Consider the following 15,856-nt stretch of genomic DNA (forward strand, 5'->3'; position numbering starts at 1 on the left):
CAATCAGGGCTCAGAATGCATTGCACAGCGTTCGGCTGTACCAACACCTGCTGAACACCCTGCATATTTGGGTGTTCACCGAAAGGGCGAACAGGCAATATTCGGGCCAAACTTTTGCTCGGCCTGAACCGTTCACCCAATTCTATTGTGTAGCTGTCTGTCCACACATCCAATACGGGCAGGCAGTTACTGAATGGCAGGAAACTCAATGTACTACCTAGAGTGCTCAACAGCTCCCTGGTAGTTCATTAAAAACTACAAGCTGACAGCCACAAAGGATGTCTGTAATTGTAGTTTTCACATTCACAGAACACTGTGAATAAATGATGCAGTCGGTTTGTTTTCTATAGACCAGAGTAGAAAAGCCCATCCCCTGCCAGCATACTGTAAAGAAGAAACTTTGCTCAATGTGTGAAAGCAGTGGTCTCTCTGCAGGGGTTCAACATGCTGATAGGAGACACATTTCTCTTTCAAGCTGTGACTGCTTTAAAGGGGTTGTAAAGGTTTGTTTTTTATTTTCTAAATAGGTTCCTTTGAGCTAGTGCATTGTTGGTTCACTTACCCTTTCCTTCTATTTCCTTTCTAAATGTTTTTTGTCTTTGTTTTCTTTGTCTGAATTTCTCACTTCTGTTCCTCCTCAGTAAGGTGTTAGGTAAGCTGTTCTAAATGACTTTCCACCACTCGGATGATGGTGTCAAGCTTACTGAGGAGAAACAGGAAGTAAGAAATTCAAACAAAAAAAAAAACATTTAGAAGAGAAATTGAAGGAAACGGTAAGTGAACCCACAATGCACTAGCTTAAAGGAACCAATTCAGAAAATAAAAGACAAACCTCTTCCTGCACCTAGGTGCTTAAGCTTCCTAACCTACACCGCACAGACTCCTGGGAATGTAGTGGGTGTAACTTTCCAGGAGTCTGTGCACTCCCCAGTCTCGAAGAATCATGTGACTTGGACAGTACAGGTGCTGAAACCTGATCTGAAACCTATTACACTGCTTGTGCAGCACTGAGCATGTGCGAGATCTGCAAGGCTGAAATCCAGGAAGTCATACAGTCTGGCTTCATGATGCCCACACTTAAGATGGCCCCAGTCAATTTCTATTTTATAAAGTGTCTAAATGCTGTAACAACCTAACAAAACGGACCTTAGTTTACAGACTAACTTTACTAGAATACATTAAGCTTGTGTATTACAGGGGTATTTATATTTAAAAAGTGAAATTGTGGCCGGAACTCCGCTTTAAGTAACTCTGACCATGTTAATCAGTTCAAATTTGGAGCATCTGTCTCAGCTGTGCTGTGGGTTCATGCTGAAGTTTCTGGGGTGCTGATAACACCCCAGGTCGACAGGTGGCAGCAGTGGAGTCAAGGTATTTAAAATTTCTTCCCAGCAGCCTATCAGGAGGAGGTTTCCTCGCTATGCATGCTGGGGAGGGGTATTTATGTGTCAGACACCATTTTCTTGGGTCTTCTTCCCGTGTGGCGCCCACCTTTAGGGTAGCCATACCACGGCACCCCGGCAAAATTGCCTTCCGGGCCGGGGTGTGCATGCTACGCAGTGTTCCTGGTTCTGGGACCACGTTGGCCCAGAACATTTGAGCTGTGGCTGGGGCCCAGTGATCGACTGGGTCCCCAATATGATGAGATCCTGAGCTGCCAGTCCTGTTAAAGGAAGCTGTTCGGTGGAGAGTCCGCCTGAGGAGTGCCAAGAGAGGCTGGTGTTCCAAGAGGGGCCTGACCATCCATCGTGGACCTGGGAAACCCGGGTACTGAGAGGCTGGACGTCGGTCGCCTTTCAGTCGGTAACCTAACTAAAACTACCTGAAGGAGATCCGGGTGCTAAATCTGTTAAGATGGATTCCGGACCACTATTAGCAGCTCCTTCGGGGTAAGTGCTACTCATATCTGTTCCAGCTGTGGATAGACAGGTGCCTGTTCCATACAAGTGCAAGTGCTACAGTTTCCGACTGAGAGCCAGCAAGTTACTCTAGTGCTGCCCCCTGCAGGTAGGTGGTGCAAGGGACAAACTTAAAGGTTCTAAAACCCAATGGGGTTGATTTAGTAAAACTGGAGAGTGCAAAAGCTGGTGAAGCTCTGTATATAAATCAATCCTTTTTTTTTTCAAAGCTTAAAGTAACATTAAACATTTTTTTTATGATTAAAATAACAAACATGGTATACTTACCTGTTCCGTGCAATGATTTTACACAAAGCAGCCCCAATCCTCCTTTTCTGGAGTCCCCTTCCAGCGCTCCAGACCCCTCCTCTTCAGTGAATGTCCCCATGGGACTTTCCATTGGGGGCACCTGTGCAGGCTCGCTCCCGAGCTGCCCTGCCTGCGTCTATTGACACAAAACGGGCAGCTGGGACCCAGCTCCCTCGTCACAGCATTTGATTGACAGCAGCGAGAGCCATTGGCCCAATGAGGAGGGAGACAGCAGCGAGAGCCGCTGCTCTCATGGACATCGCTGGATCGGATCGGGCTCTTGTAAGAATAATGGGTGCTGGAGGGGATCCTGCAGCCTTAAGGCTTTTTACCCTAAGCTCTCATATACACAAGGCAAACTCCTTCACTACGGAGTCCGCCAGCTCAGCGGGAGATCTCTCTGCTGATCACAGCTGAGCCAGCGGATGAAAGGTCCCTCTCTGCTCACTGAGCAGGGAGGGGCTTGTTGAGCACTGCTGTCTCCTATGGAAAGATCTGATGAAAACGGACAGCATGTCTGTTTTCATCAGATCTCACCCGATCTGATCCGACATGGATGGATGGCGATGTATCGCCATACTTCTGATTTTGGTGGATCGTATCGGGTCGGATGTCAGCGGACATGTCACCGCTGACATCCGACGCTAAATAGGCTTGCATGGAGTGGCCGTTCAGGTCCGCCGACAAAACTGACAGGCTGACTTGAACGGTCCGACCGTGTGAAAGGGGCCTAACGCATAGAATGCATTAGGGTAAAAAAAAACTTGAGGCTTTCAGAACAACTTTATTTAAACAAGCTGAAGTTAGAAGCTGATTGGCTACCATACGCAGCTGCACTAGATTTTTCACTCTCCAGTTTTACTAAATGACAACTGTGAAATAGAAAATAATACAGTGGACCTGAAATGGATGGATCACAAAAAGGCCATGGCAGAAAAAGCATGAAGAAATTAGCAGATAATAAATGAGCTAAAGGAGTCAGAGAAGTGGAATTAGAAATAGAAGACATCACAGAGCTAGGGCAATGAAGAATAGAGACCATGCAGACAGGGAACAGAGGCTGTTAAAAAGAAAAGTATATCTACAGTAAAAACATTATTTGAATTGAGTGAGGCTATTGCCAAAAATAATTGAACTCAGTCCACAATACACTAAAATTTTACAGAAGCCCAACAATTTTTTATTTATTTTTTAGCAACAGATTATCATCTTTTGTTTGGTGCAGTTACTTCTCATTTTTTTATATGTGCTGTTTCTTAACCACTTAACCACCGCACGCCGAAAAATAACAGCGGCAGGGTGGTTCCTTAACTCTGGGAGGACGTTATATAACGTCCTCCCAAAATCGCGCTCCCCTGGGGCGCGCACACAGAGTGTCCGTGGCGCATCACGGTAAATTGCGGCTAATATCGGCCGTTTACCACGTGATCGCTCCATCCAATGACGGAGCGATCACTTGTAAACAAACCAGCGTCTTGTGATGCCGCCGGTTCCTCTCTCCCCTCTCTGTACCGATCGGTACAGTAAGAGAGGGGGAGAGTGGGTGGCAGCAGCGCTGTGGGATTAATCTGTGACAACTGCATCACAGATCCATTCATCCATGCTCTGCCATCCCTGTAATACTCTGCCATCCCTGCAATACTCTGCAATACTCTGCCATCCCTGCAATACTCTGCCATACTATGCAATACCTTGCCATACTCGGTGATACCCAACCATACCCATCCATAATTCTGGCCCTAGCTCTCCTGTGTAACTAAAAACATGTAACAGTAAAAAAAAATTAAGTGTCGCCTATGGGGATTTTTAAGTAGCAAAGTTTTGCGCCATTCCATGAGCGTGTGCCATTTTGAAGGATGACATGTTAGGTATCTATATACTCGGCGTAACTTTATCTTTCACATTATGCAAAAACATTGGCCTAACTTTACTGTTTTTTTTTAAGCACAAAACTGTTTTTTTCCCCAAAAAAAACGCATTTCGAAAAATTGCTGCGCAAGTACTGTGCTAGATAAAAAGTTGCAATGCCCGCCATTGTATTATCTAGGGTCTCTGCTAAAAAAAAACATATATATATAATGTTTTGGGGTTCTATGTAATTTTCTAGCAAATAAATTATGATTTTTACATGTAGGAGAGAAATGTCAGAATTGGCCTGGGTGCTCCAGAACGCCTGATGGTGCTCCCTGCATGTTAGGCCTCTATATGTGGCCACGCTGTGTAAAAGTCTCACACATGTGGTATAGCCATACTCAAGAGTAATAGCAGAATGTGTTTTAGGGTGTAATTAGTGGAATACATATGCTGTGTGTGAGAAATAATCTGCTAATTTGACAATTTTGTGAGGAAAAAAAAGAAAAAAAATCTTTATTTTTGCAAGGAATTGTGGGAAAAAATTACAACTTCAAAAAACTCACCATGCTTCTTTCTAGATACATTGGAATGTCTTCTTTCCAAAAAGGGGTCATTTGGGGGGTATTTGTACTTTCCTGGCATGTTAGGGTCTCAAGAAATGAGATAGGCCGTTAGTACTTCAGGTGTGATCAATTTTCAGATATTGGCACCATAGCTTGTGTACTCTATAACTTTCACAAAGACCAAATAATATACACCAATTTGTACTTATTTTTACCAAAGATATTTAGCAGTATAAATTTTGGCCAAAATGTATGAAGAAAAAATACTAATTTGTTAATTTGTATAACAGAAACAAAGAAAAATGCATTTTTTTACAAAAATGTTGGTCTTTTTTCATTTATAGCACAAAAAATAAAAAACCCAGAGGTAATCAAATACCACCAAAAGAAAGCTCTATTTGTATGAAAAAAAAGGCGAAAATTTCATATGGGTACAGTGTTGCATGACTGAGTATTGTGATTCAAATTGTGAGAGCACCGAAAGCTGAAAATTGGCCTGGTTTTTAAGGGGGTTTAAGTGCCCAGTGGTCAAGTGGTTAAAGTGGAACTCTAGGCAAAGTTTATTTTTGGATAGAGTAGATAAGGATTGGAACTTCTATCGTTGGTGATATTATTATTATTATTATTATTATTATTATTATTATTATTATTATTATTAGTATTACTATTTTTAAGGTAACGGATGTCAGATATTATTGCTGTCTGTATCCATATTTAAATGATTTCTTCTTCCTGTCCAAATAGTCATTAGGAAAAAACTCCCATAATGGAAGATTAAATGTAGGTTCCAGACGACAGCTTCCTCTGTTCCAGATGAACCATTTTTAGGTCTCCATTAGGCTAGCGTGGATGTTGATGTTTTTTTAAAAGTGATTAAAGACTTGGCTATCTCTTGTATAATGTACTGGATTTTGACATATGATGTGTGCTTTACTATGATTAATATTGTCACTTTTCATTCATTTTTTTCTAACTGTTCTACTCTGGGGCTCTCCCACTCTTTCTACCTCACCAGGCCTACTCACCCTTTTTTTACTCTCCTGTGGCCTGAAGAAGCCAATATAGGCTATATGTGGTCATTACATGATCTCCATATCTTGCGTATATCTATGTAAGAGTGAAGATTTATGGATATTCTACTCTAGGGTTGGCATTAAGTGTTTTAGATTTTATTTTTATTTTTTTTATATAATTTTTCTAGGGTCTTTTTTTTTTGAGCTAGCTAGCACTGTGAACTTCAGGACCTTCAACACAGACTGACACCCCTCTGCAAAAACCAACCCCCCCCCCCCAGTAAAGGCCGACCCCCCTAGCACAGACCAATTCCACCCAGCACAGACCAACCAAACCCCCCTACCAGCAGAGACTGGCCCCTCCAGGACAAATCCCCCCCCAGTACAAATACACACTTCCTCCCAGCACAAATCCCTCTTTACAGACTGACCCCCTAACATTCCTAACTCCGTCCCGGTACAGACATCCTTCCCCCTAGTACAGACACCCCTCCATTTCCCAGTATAGATCTCTCTGTATGGTAATTCCTCTTCAGAATACATAACCCTAAGAACAGACACCCCCCTTCACTCACTCACCCACTGGATGATATACAGCGGAAGATCAGAGCGAGAGGAAGTCTAAAGCAGGGGAGGAAAGTGATGGGTTGAACAGGGGAGGAGACCCCACTGTCACTGACGCTGTGGGTGCCATTGCTGCCTGAATTTTTTTTGTGTTTTGTAAGAAGATGCAGTGCAGCACCCTGCAACACCAAAAAATTTATGTCAGGCAGCTTCAGCACCCCCAGTGAGTCTGCACCCGATGCACCCACCCCCCGTAGTATGCCACTGTATGGTGGTGTTTTTAAAGTGTGTTTTACACTACGTTCTGACATTTTATTAAACTTTTAATACAATGCAGATTACTACTGTGACAAAAAGGAACCTCACAAAATATTCGTTAAAACCATTTTTGACACAGGTTTGTAAACATCCGAATCCCTGAAAAGGATTTATTTTTTTTTGTCCAAAAATCAAATCGTATTAAAATTAAATTCCACATGTCTAGCCAGTGTTTTGCATCTATTGACATCAGTGATTATACCAGTGCTAACTACTGTATTCTATAAGCATCCTCTCTGCTTAAACAACGGGCATCTTTAAAATACAATGTCTGCTAACTCTCTGTGCATTGTGTGTCATCTTAATACTTGGGTACCCCACTACTGGCCTCGCTTGCACACATGCAAAATATGTGATGTCAAAATATGGTGACACCTACTCTTGAAAATCATCTTGTAATCATAACATCACTTATATAGCTTAAAGGCATCGCCCAAGGACTGGCATTTTCCCCTTGAGGTTGCATGAAAAGAAGGACCCTTTCCCCACTGAATGTCGTTTTAAAAAAAAAAAACATGTTTACATTTTTGTATTGGTACATGTCCCAATGCATTGCCCAGCATTGATCCACATTGATTGCCCCCTTTTTTTGGATTGGCTGTTAATCCACCCTTTTGAGTGGAATCTAAAACTGCCTTGACCTTCTGTAGTTGGAAAACCCATTCAAGACTAAAAAAAAGAACATCAGGATATAGATGTTTTGTGGGGCTAAAGAATGCAGCCCATCATTATTTGGAACAAGATCAAGGCCCCATGTAAGCCAACAGGTACAGCTCATCTGGTGGCACAAAAGCTATAGTTTTCTGTGATCTGGTTCTAAAGGAAAACCTGCTAATACCCTTTATTAGCAATGTGGCACCCAACCTTTCTATCAACTTATTCACCCAGGGCGTGTAATTAACATCAAATTTGGATCATTAATTTTGTTTCTTAAAGTCTTTACATAACCTCAGGATGCTCCCTCCAGCTTAGGAATGAGCACCATGGAAATTGATTCCTTTATCCAAGTACTAACATTTTCTGTACCCCTTCCAAAAATATATTTTCTCTGAGCTTCAGGTACCCAATAAGGTTTTAACCTTACTCAGACATAAGACCAATGGCAGCTGGTGCTGATTTTTTTTTTGGGGGGAGCAAACAAACTGTAAAATTGGAAAAAAAAACATCAAATGTAGCCACTGTACCATCAAATGCAACCACTGTGCTATCAAACGCAGCTACTGTGACCATCAAACGCAGCTACTGTGACCATCAAACGCAGCCACTGTGCCATCAAACACAGCCACTGTGCCCATCAAATGCAGCCACTGTGCCCATCAATCGCAGTCACTGTGCCCATCAATCGCCGCCACTGTGATCATCAAACGCAGCCACTGTGCCCATCAATTGCCGCCACTGTGCACATCAAACGCAGCCACTGTGCCATCAAATGCAGCCACTGTGCCCATCAAATGCTCCCACTGTGCCCATCAAATGTTCCCATTGTATCCATCAAATGCTGCCACTGTGCACTGTCTCAGTGGGGCAGCAGATGACGGCGGGGGGCGGTGGGCAGCGAACGTCATCTTCCATTCTCCTCGATGTCTTCTCCCATCCTCATTTACTCCCGTCCTCTCCCATGATTGGACGCCTGATAGGCATCCAATTAAAGCACCTGTCATTTCAGCCAATCGGAGGATGGGTAGGGATGAGCTTCGAGATCAAGTCGAACAGGAGTTCCACTCGAACATTGGCTGTTCACCAGTTCGGTGAACAATTTGGGGTGTTCACGGCAAATTCGAAAAGCCGCAGAACACCCTGTAAAAGTCTGTGGGGGAATTCGAAAGTGCTGATTTTAAAGGTTAATTTTCAAGTCATTGTCCTAAAAAGTGTTTGGGGACCTGGGACCTGCCCCAGTGGACATGTATTAATGCAAAAAAAGTTTTTAAAATGGCCGTTTTTTCAGGAGCAGTGATTTTAATAACGCTTAAAGTGAAACAATAAAAGTGAAATATTCCTTTAAATTTTGTACCTGGTGGGTGTCTAAAGTATGCATGTAAAGTAGCGCACGTTTCCCGTGCTTAGAATTTTCCCGGGGTGTCTCCGGTGGAGTCAGCATTGTGTGCGTGTGCCTCGCTGGTAGACATGTGCACAGCAAAAATTTTCGTTTATTTCTGTTTCGTTTCTGTTCGTTTATCGCGATTCGTAACGAGTCGTAATTTCGTAAGACGTTAGTTATCGTATTCGTACTCTTTAGTATTTTCGTAACACTCTTTTTTCCGTTTCCGTTTTTTTCTGTTAGTTTATTTTTCGTTGAATCAAGATTCGTATTTTCGTTATATTTTGTATTCTGCCGCGTTCGTATTTTTAAAATGATTTTATTTGTTCCTTTGTTTTTACGTTAGTTTAATTTTCGTTGTTTTGCTATTCGTATTTACAATATATTTTCCATCATGCCGCATTCGTATTTTCGTAAGAAATATATTTTCGTTGCTTTATGATCATTCGTATTTTCGTGTCTAATTTTCTTTGATTGTAAAAACTTACTTTTGTAGATTTTATTGCATTCGTAATTCTGTTAGAATACATTTTACGTTTATTCGACACACTACTCGTCGTCATTTTGTAATTTGTACTTTACTGTGATTGACTTGACTGTCTTAGTTAGCACACACACCCTGTCTAGAATGAAGTCTGACGTAGAAGAAAACTAAAATATGTCAGATATTACAAATAAAAATCTAGAAATTAGATGCACTGCAGTCTAACACAGAAAAAGACACAATGAGCCAGGAGGTAATGAGAAAGAAGCTCATTGGGGGAAGGAACAAACCTCTTCAAAGGAAAGGGACAGCGCTCAGTGGCTATTGGTCAATGTCCAGAAATATTTCAGTACTAACGAAAGATAATTTACATTATTTTGTATTTTTTTTGTTTTCATTTCAGTTTTCCGAAGATTCGTAATTTATTTTTCGTTAGTTTTGATTTTCGTTTTTTAGTCTTTGTTCGGCATTTCGGTTGTTTTCTTTTCGGTCTTCGAATATTAGTACGTTTGCATTTTCGTTCATTTTGTTTTTCGTAATTATTTTTTTTTTTGGGTTTCGGTATTTTCGTTGTTTCTATGTTTTCGTTTCTTTCATCTTTCGTATCTTCGTTGTTTTTCATATTCGTTATTTTGAAAATATCGTTATTCGTTATTAATTGCGCTAAACCATTCGTATGTTAACGAATCAACTAAAATAACGAAAATTGACGGAAAACATATTCGTAACTTAAAAAATTGCACATGCCTACTCGCTGGACATCATCGCTGGAGCGTGGAGATCACCCATCAATGGAACCCAAGAATGCATTTCATCGCTGGAGTGAAGATCGAGACATTGCTGGAATCTTTTTTTCTTTTCTTATTTTGTTTTTAATAAAGGACTTGTAAGACTCAAAGGGCTTGGTAATGGACTGGGGGGGGGGGGGGGGGGGGTCCCTGTAATTTTTTTGAATTATTTTTCTCTGTATTGCCTGGACCGACAATTCATGAATAGCCGCTAGTAGTTTTAAATGACTTTTTTCCTTCAGAAATTGCACCTTGCGCAGGGACAATTCTAAGCACGGGAAACATGCGCTACTTTACAAGCATACTTTAGACACCCCCCAGGTACAAAATTTAAAGGAATATTTCACTTTTATAGTTTCACTTTAAGCATTATTAAAATCACTGCTTCCAAAGAAAACGGCAGTTTTTAAAACTTTTTTTTGCATTGACCCAAGCACATGATTGGCGCATGGAAGGAGGTTCAGTGTTGGGAAATTTCATATTCATTTGCTTTTCTAACACAGCTGGGTGATCTGCGAGTGCCAAGCATGGCGCTCACTGTTTACCTTTTTTGACGCCTATTAGAGGGTATGGCTCTAAATTAGGTGCTTCAAAAACACCCCCCACCACTGTAATTCAGGCGCCCATCGCCCAAAAAGGGGGTGGCAGCGGAGGCCATATCTATTGGTGTAAGAGGGCATGGCAGGAGAGAGGGGGTGTGCCCGTGTGCCCTTATGGACACACAGCCACTGCATAAAACCACCACATTATTATAATAATTGTTCATTCGGCCAGGTCATTCTGAAGACACATATTCATTTGTATTCACAATCTCACTCACCTGACGCACAGGGGTTGATTTACAAACACTGGAGGGTGCAAAATCTGGTGCAGCTGTGCATGATAGCCAATCAACTTCAAACTTCAGCTTGTTCAATTAAGCTTTGAAGCTGATTGGTTTCCATGCAGACCTGCACCAGATTTTGCACTCTTCAGTTTTAGCAAATCAACCCCATAGGGTCTCTTACATTCTAACCTCTGGTATACCTGTCGCTGGTGATATTTCAGAGTATCTCAATTCTTCCAGGTTTGCATAGTTAAAAACTACCAATATATGCTGGTCCCGTTGTAACCACATCTATAACAACCCTCTTAAAGGGACCTAAGCAAGGGAACCAGTGGACAGGAAAAATGTGGCTGGTGCAGAAATCTGAGGCCCCGTACACACGACCGAGGAACTCGACGTGCCAAACACATCGAGTTCCTCATCGAGTTCAGTGTGGAAGCCGCCGAGGAACTCGGCGGGCCGACTTTTCCCACTGACTAACGAGAAAATAGAGAACATGTTCTCTTTTCGGCCTGACGAGTTCCTCGTCGGCTTCCTCGCTGAAAAGTGTACACACGACCGAGTTTCTCGCCAGAATCCAGCTCCGACCGAGTTTCTGGCTGAATTCTGCCGAGAAACTCGGTCGTGTGTACGGGGCCTGACACTCCGGGCAAGCTTTAATCTTCAACTGCTTTGTAAATATTGGGCCAGAAAATATGCTGCTCAATCCACTCTTTTGTTTTCTTCTCTCCCCTGAATTATCACCCAACATATGACAATGGGCCAGATCCAAAAACCACCACCTACACCACAACTTGCTCCCATTCCTTCTATATGTAGAACAGTAAGCCCTGGTATACTGGTGTATACCAGGCTAACAACTGGTTCTTGGATCACCCCATTTATCACCTTTGCAATTATCCATGCATTTGCCAAATTTGGACCCTACAACTGTGTGGTCCCAAAATCTTCCCTGGCCACCCGTATACCTGTTATTTCTGGCATTTGGGCAATTTTCCCTGGCTTTACAACCATGATTATTTACATGAAGTTGCCAAGTACCTCTGATATAGTGGTGTCAACAATCCACTCAAGTTCAGGCAAAATAATACCATCATTTACTTTGAGATACATTTTCAGAACTGGTCACCATTTTTCCCCAACACTTCCTGAAACAGAGGACAACACAGCTCAGTATTGCACTGACTGTGTAGCAAGTTCTTGACCCCACCCAGGACATGGTTACCAGCTGGTGTCTCCACCGGTGTCTCCACTGAAAGCACCACAGCAGGGGAGTTTCTGACAGAACCATGTATACAAAGTGCACCAATTTGGTCTGAGCCAAGCTTGGCAAGGTTATTCAGACTGGTATTTATGGAGCAATGTGATGGGGCTTAGAGAGTCTAACAATGCCTCCAAAATTTGTCTTTCTATTGTAATAAGAAATATGTGGGTAATAAGTACCCACATAAGTATGTGGGTAATTGTAATAAGAAATGGTGGGTAGTTTCTGTTGCCATTATGATTTAAAAAGAGTAAACATAGTTGATTGATAATAAATGGCTTCAGCCAAACACTAACCATGAGTAAAAGATATTTTTTGTGTTATCATTCACAGGGCTTTTTTTCACAGAAAATAGGTACAGGAGCTCAACCACAACCCCCCAAAACCCACACATACCCTCCAAACCGCATCAAATTGTGGGTGTGGTCAAATTCCATTAAAGGGTCACTAAAGGAAAAAAATGTTTTTGCTGAAATGACTGTTTACAGGGTATAGAGACATAAAAGTTAACTGATTCCTTTTAAAAATGATTACAAATAGATAAAAAATCAATCATATAATGTGCCTGTAGGTTAGTTTCACTTTTAAACTGTTTTCATGTTCCTGTGAACTAGAGAGACACACAGAACAAAAACAAACAAATCCAGGGCAGTGTTTTGTTTTTAGACATACAGTAATGACAGCTTAGACCTACAGTGAAAAGCTCCCAGTACGATGGTTATAAGGAAAATGACAACCAGGAAGTGTGGAGATCAGAGCAGAATTACAGCCACTTCAAAGCAAAACGAACAATAAGGACATGAAACCAGTACTGCAGTAAGGTAAAGGAAGCTATTTAGCTAAAAAAAAAATTCCTTTAGTGATCCTTTAACAGTGGGAGGATTTTAAAGGGGCAGGATGCGGGGAGATTATCCAGTGGAGGTGTCGGCATCTGTACTGTACCCTGAGCACCTGCATCTCCCTTGCCCACTTCTTGCACTCAGTGGGAGCCATTGGAAGACAAACTGTCACTTGTAATCACAGAAGCCAGACTTCTGTGTTTACATGGGATCAAAGTGAACAGGAAGCAGAGGGCTTTAGCCAGAGATGGTGGAACTGATTTCCACCAAGTTCCAGCTGAAAAAAAGCCCTGATCATTTATATTCTCTGAAAAATGCCCAAGAAATCATAAACCTATGAACACAACTGTACAGACTGATTTTACTGTCGTGGGTTTAGTCAGGGCCGTCTTTATCGCGTTGCGAACAGGGAATCTGCCCAGGGCCCAGCCACTTGTGAGGGGCCCCAAAGCAGCTGAGATGCCCCTGGAGCCCGCGCTGCCTGCCGTTTTTTTTTTTTTTTCGCTCCGGCACCTGTCACTTGCAGCTGCTCGCTACTGTCACTTGTTAATACAGAAGCGATGCTTCCCTATTTACAAGTGACAGTGCTTCTCTCCTGGCTGCCGTTCACATCCCTCTCTCTGCTCTTCACACATTGCGTTGTATACGAAAGCAGAGGAGGAAGGGGGCGGGAATAAGAAGCTCCTCCATTGATATTCATATTGCAGATTCTCTTGTGCTGCCCGGTGTCCTGCTCTAATGGTTTTTAGGTAATGGAGTCTGGAGGCGGGGGCGGGTGGTAGTGGTGCAGAGGAATGCTGTGTAGTGAAAGAAGGGGGAGAAGGGGGTGGAATGGTGCCATGGAATGCTATGTATTGAAGGGGGAGGTTTAAACTACTGGAGTCAGGGGGAGGAAAGCTCTGTACTTGGGGGGGGGGGGGGGACTTGGATGTACACAAGACACCACTAAACCCTGCAATCTGTATATAGCGCACCCCTCAATCTTGGACTCTGTACGTAGCTCACCCCTCAATCCTGCACTCTGCATGTAACGCACCCCTCAACCATGCACTCTGTATATAAAGCACCCCTAAATCCTGCACTCTGTATTTTTAACGCACCCCTTAATCCTGCACTTTGTATGTAACGTACCCCTTAATTCTGCACTCTGTAACGCACACCTTAACCATGCACTCTGTATGTAAAGCACCCCTTAATCCTGCACTCTGTATGTAATGCATCCCTTATTCCTGTACTCTGTAACGCACCCCTCAACCCTGCACTCTGTATGCAGCGCACCCCTTAATCCTGTACTCTGTAATGCACCCTTCAACCATGAACTCTGTATGTAAAGCACTCCTTAATCCTGCACTTTGTTTGTAATGCACCCCTTAATCCTGCACTCTGTAACGCATCCCCTGAATCATGCACTCTGTATGTAACGCACCCCTTAATCCTGCACTATGTATGTAACGCACCCCTTAATCCTGCACTCTGTATGTAACTCACCCCTCAATCCTGCACTCTGTATGTAACGCACCCCTCAACCCTGCACTCTCTACATAGCGTACCACTCAACCTTGCACTCCATACACAGCGCACTCCTCAATCCTGCACTCTGTATGTAGCTCACCCCTCAACCCAGCTCTACTGCAGGCGGCATGACCAGTCATTTATTTCTGGGAGCCTGTCCTCAGGGATACTGCTCACATAGGACTCTTTGCCTACCTACACTCAGTTAACCTTCATAGTTGTGTGTAGTTCTAGGAGTTTTCTGTTTATTAATGGGTCCCCTCGCCTCTCAAGTCCATGGTGTGCAAGCAGAGGGGAGATGATGTGCTGTAACCCTTAGCAACCAATCAATGAGCTGTATTGGTTTGTAACCTCTAGCAACCAATGAGTGAGCAGTAAGCATTTAACCTCTAGCAACCAATCAGTTAGCAGTAATGATGTGCAGTACCTTCTAGCAACCAATCAGCAAGCATAAAGTAACCTCTAGCATCCAGTCAGTAAGTGGTAATGATATGCTGTAGCCTTTGGCAACCAATCACAATCACTGCCTGATCTGCTACAGTAAACTGATTTTGAGTCGGGGGGAGGGGCAAAGAAAATGTTTGCCCAGGGTTTAGTAACACTTTAATACCCAGGATGTTAACATCCTATATGTGTAAACATTTTCTCCAATGTGGATATCTCCATTTTGGATACATAAAATTTGCTTTAATAAAAAAAGTCTATAAAAATATCCAAAATATAAACATTAGAAATAAAACAATTTACATCTATTTTAAAACGTAACTCCAGTTTTGTTGAGAAAATAACATTCCCCTCTGTGTGATCTATGTACATTGCAAGGAGTATAACAACCTTTGTTACAGATTCCTACCTTTTGTTATTCTGAAGTAATTCATGTGTGTTTGTCTGTGCATCTGTTCTAAGTGGGTGTAATGGAAGTGGTTTCTTAACTAACTGTCAGGTGTGCAGCTGCAGGGCACTAATGAGAAAATCTGCTGGGCCTGCATCCCTTTAGATGTGCTCCTAATAAAAGTATTGCTCCAAAAATGACTTTTTTGTTGCAGGGGATGCCTTAAATCTGACTTGTATCTTTGGCAGACTTCTGGGGAAAATGGTGAGCCAATCACACAAGCAGGAAATTAGGTTTCTGGGGAGTGGTTCAGTACATACAGAATATGTACAGAATAACTCTAGGTAGAATAACTCTAGGTAGCCATATTGCAATGCATTCTCAGAAAATTACAGTGGCTGCAGATTAAAAGGGAAAGGTAATTTTTAATAACATTCAATTACAATATGATTAGTGTGGCAATTATATGTCCTATATTATTTTTTTCTTTATTTGCTATTTATTTTCCCCACAAAAGTGAAGTTACCCTTAAAAGTTTGGTCCCTTAGGAACCATAGTTACGAGCTGGTAAATTCATTTTGCCCTGTTTTGCAAGATTGCTTTCTTCATATTTATCCCTTGCAAGTGTTGTTCAATTTTATTAATCCCATATAATTTAAATTGTGTGGGATCCCTATTGTAATAGAGTTTAAAATGATTAGAGAGGCTGTGTTTACAAACCTTATCAAAGCAGCATTGTCACTTATTTCTAGTG

This window comes from Rana temporaria, chromosome 5, assembly GCF_905171775.1.
Source record: "Rana temporaria chromosome 5, aRanTem1.1, whole genome shotgun sequence".
NCBI lineage: Eukaryota > Metazoa > Chordata > Amphibia > Anura > Ranidae > Rana > Rana temporaria.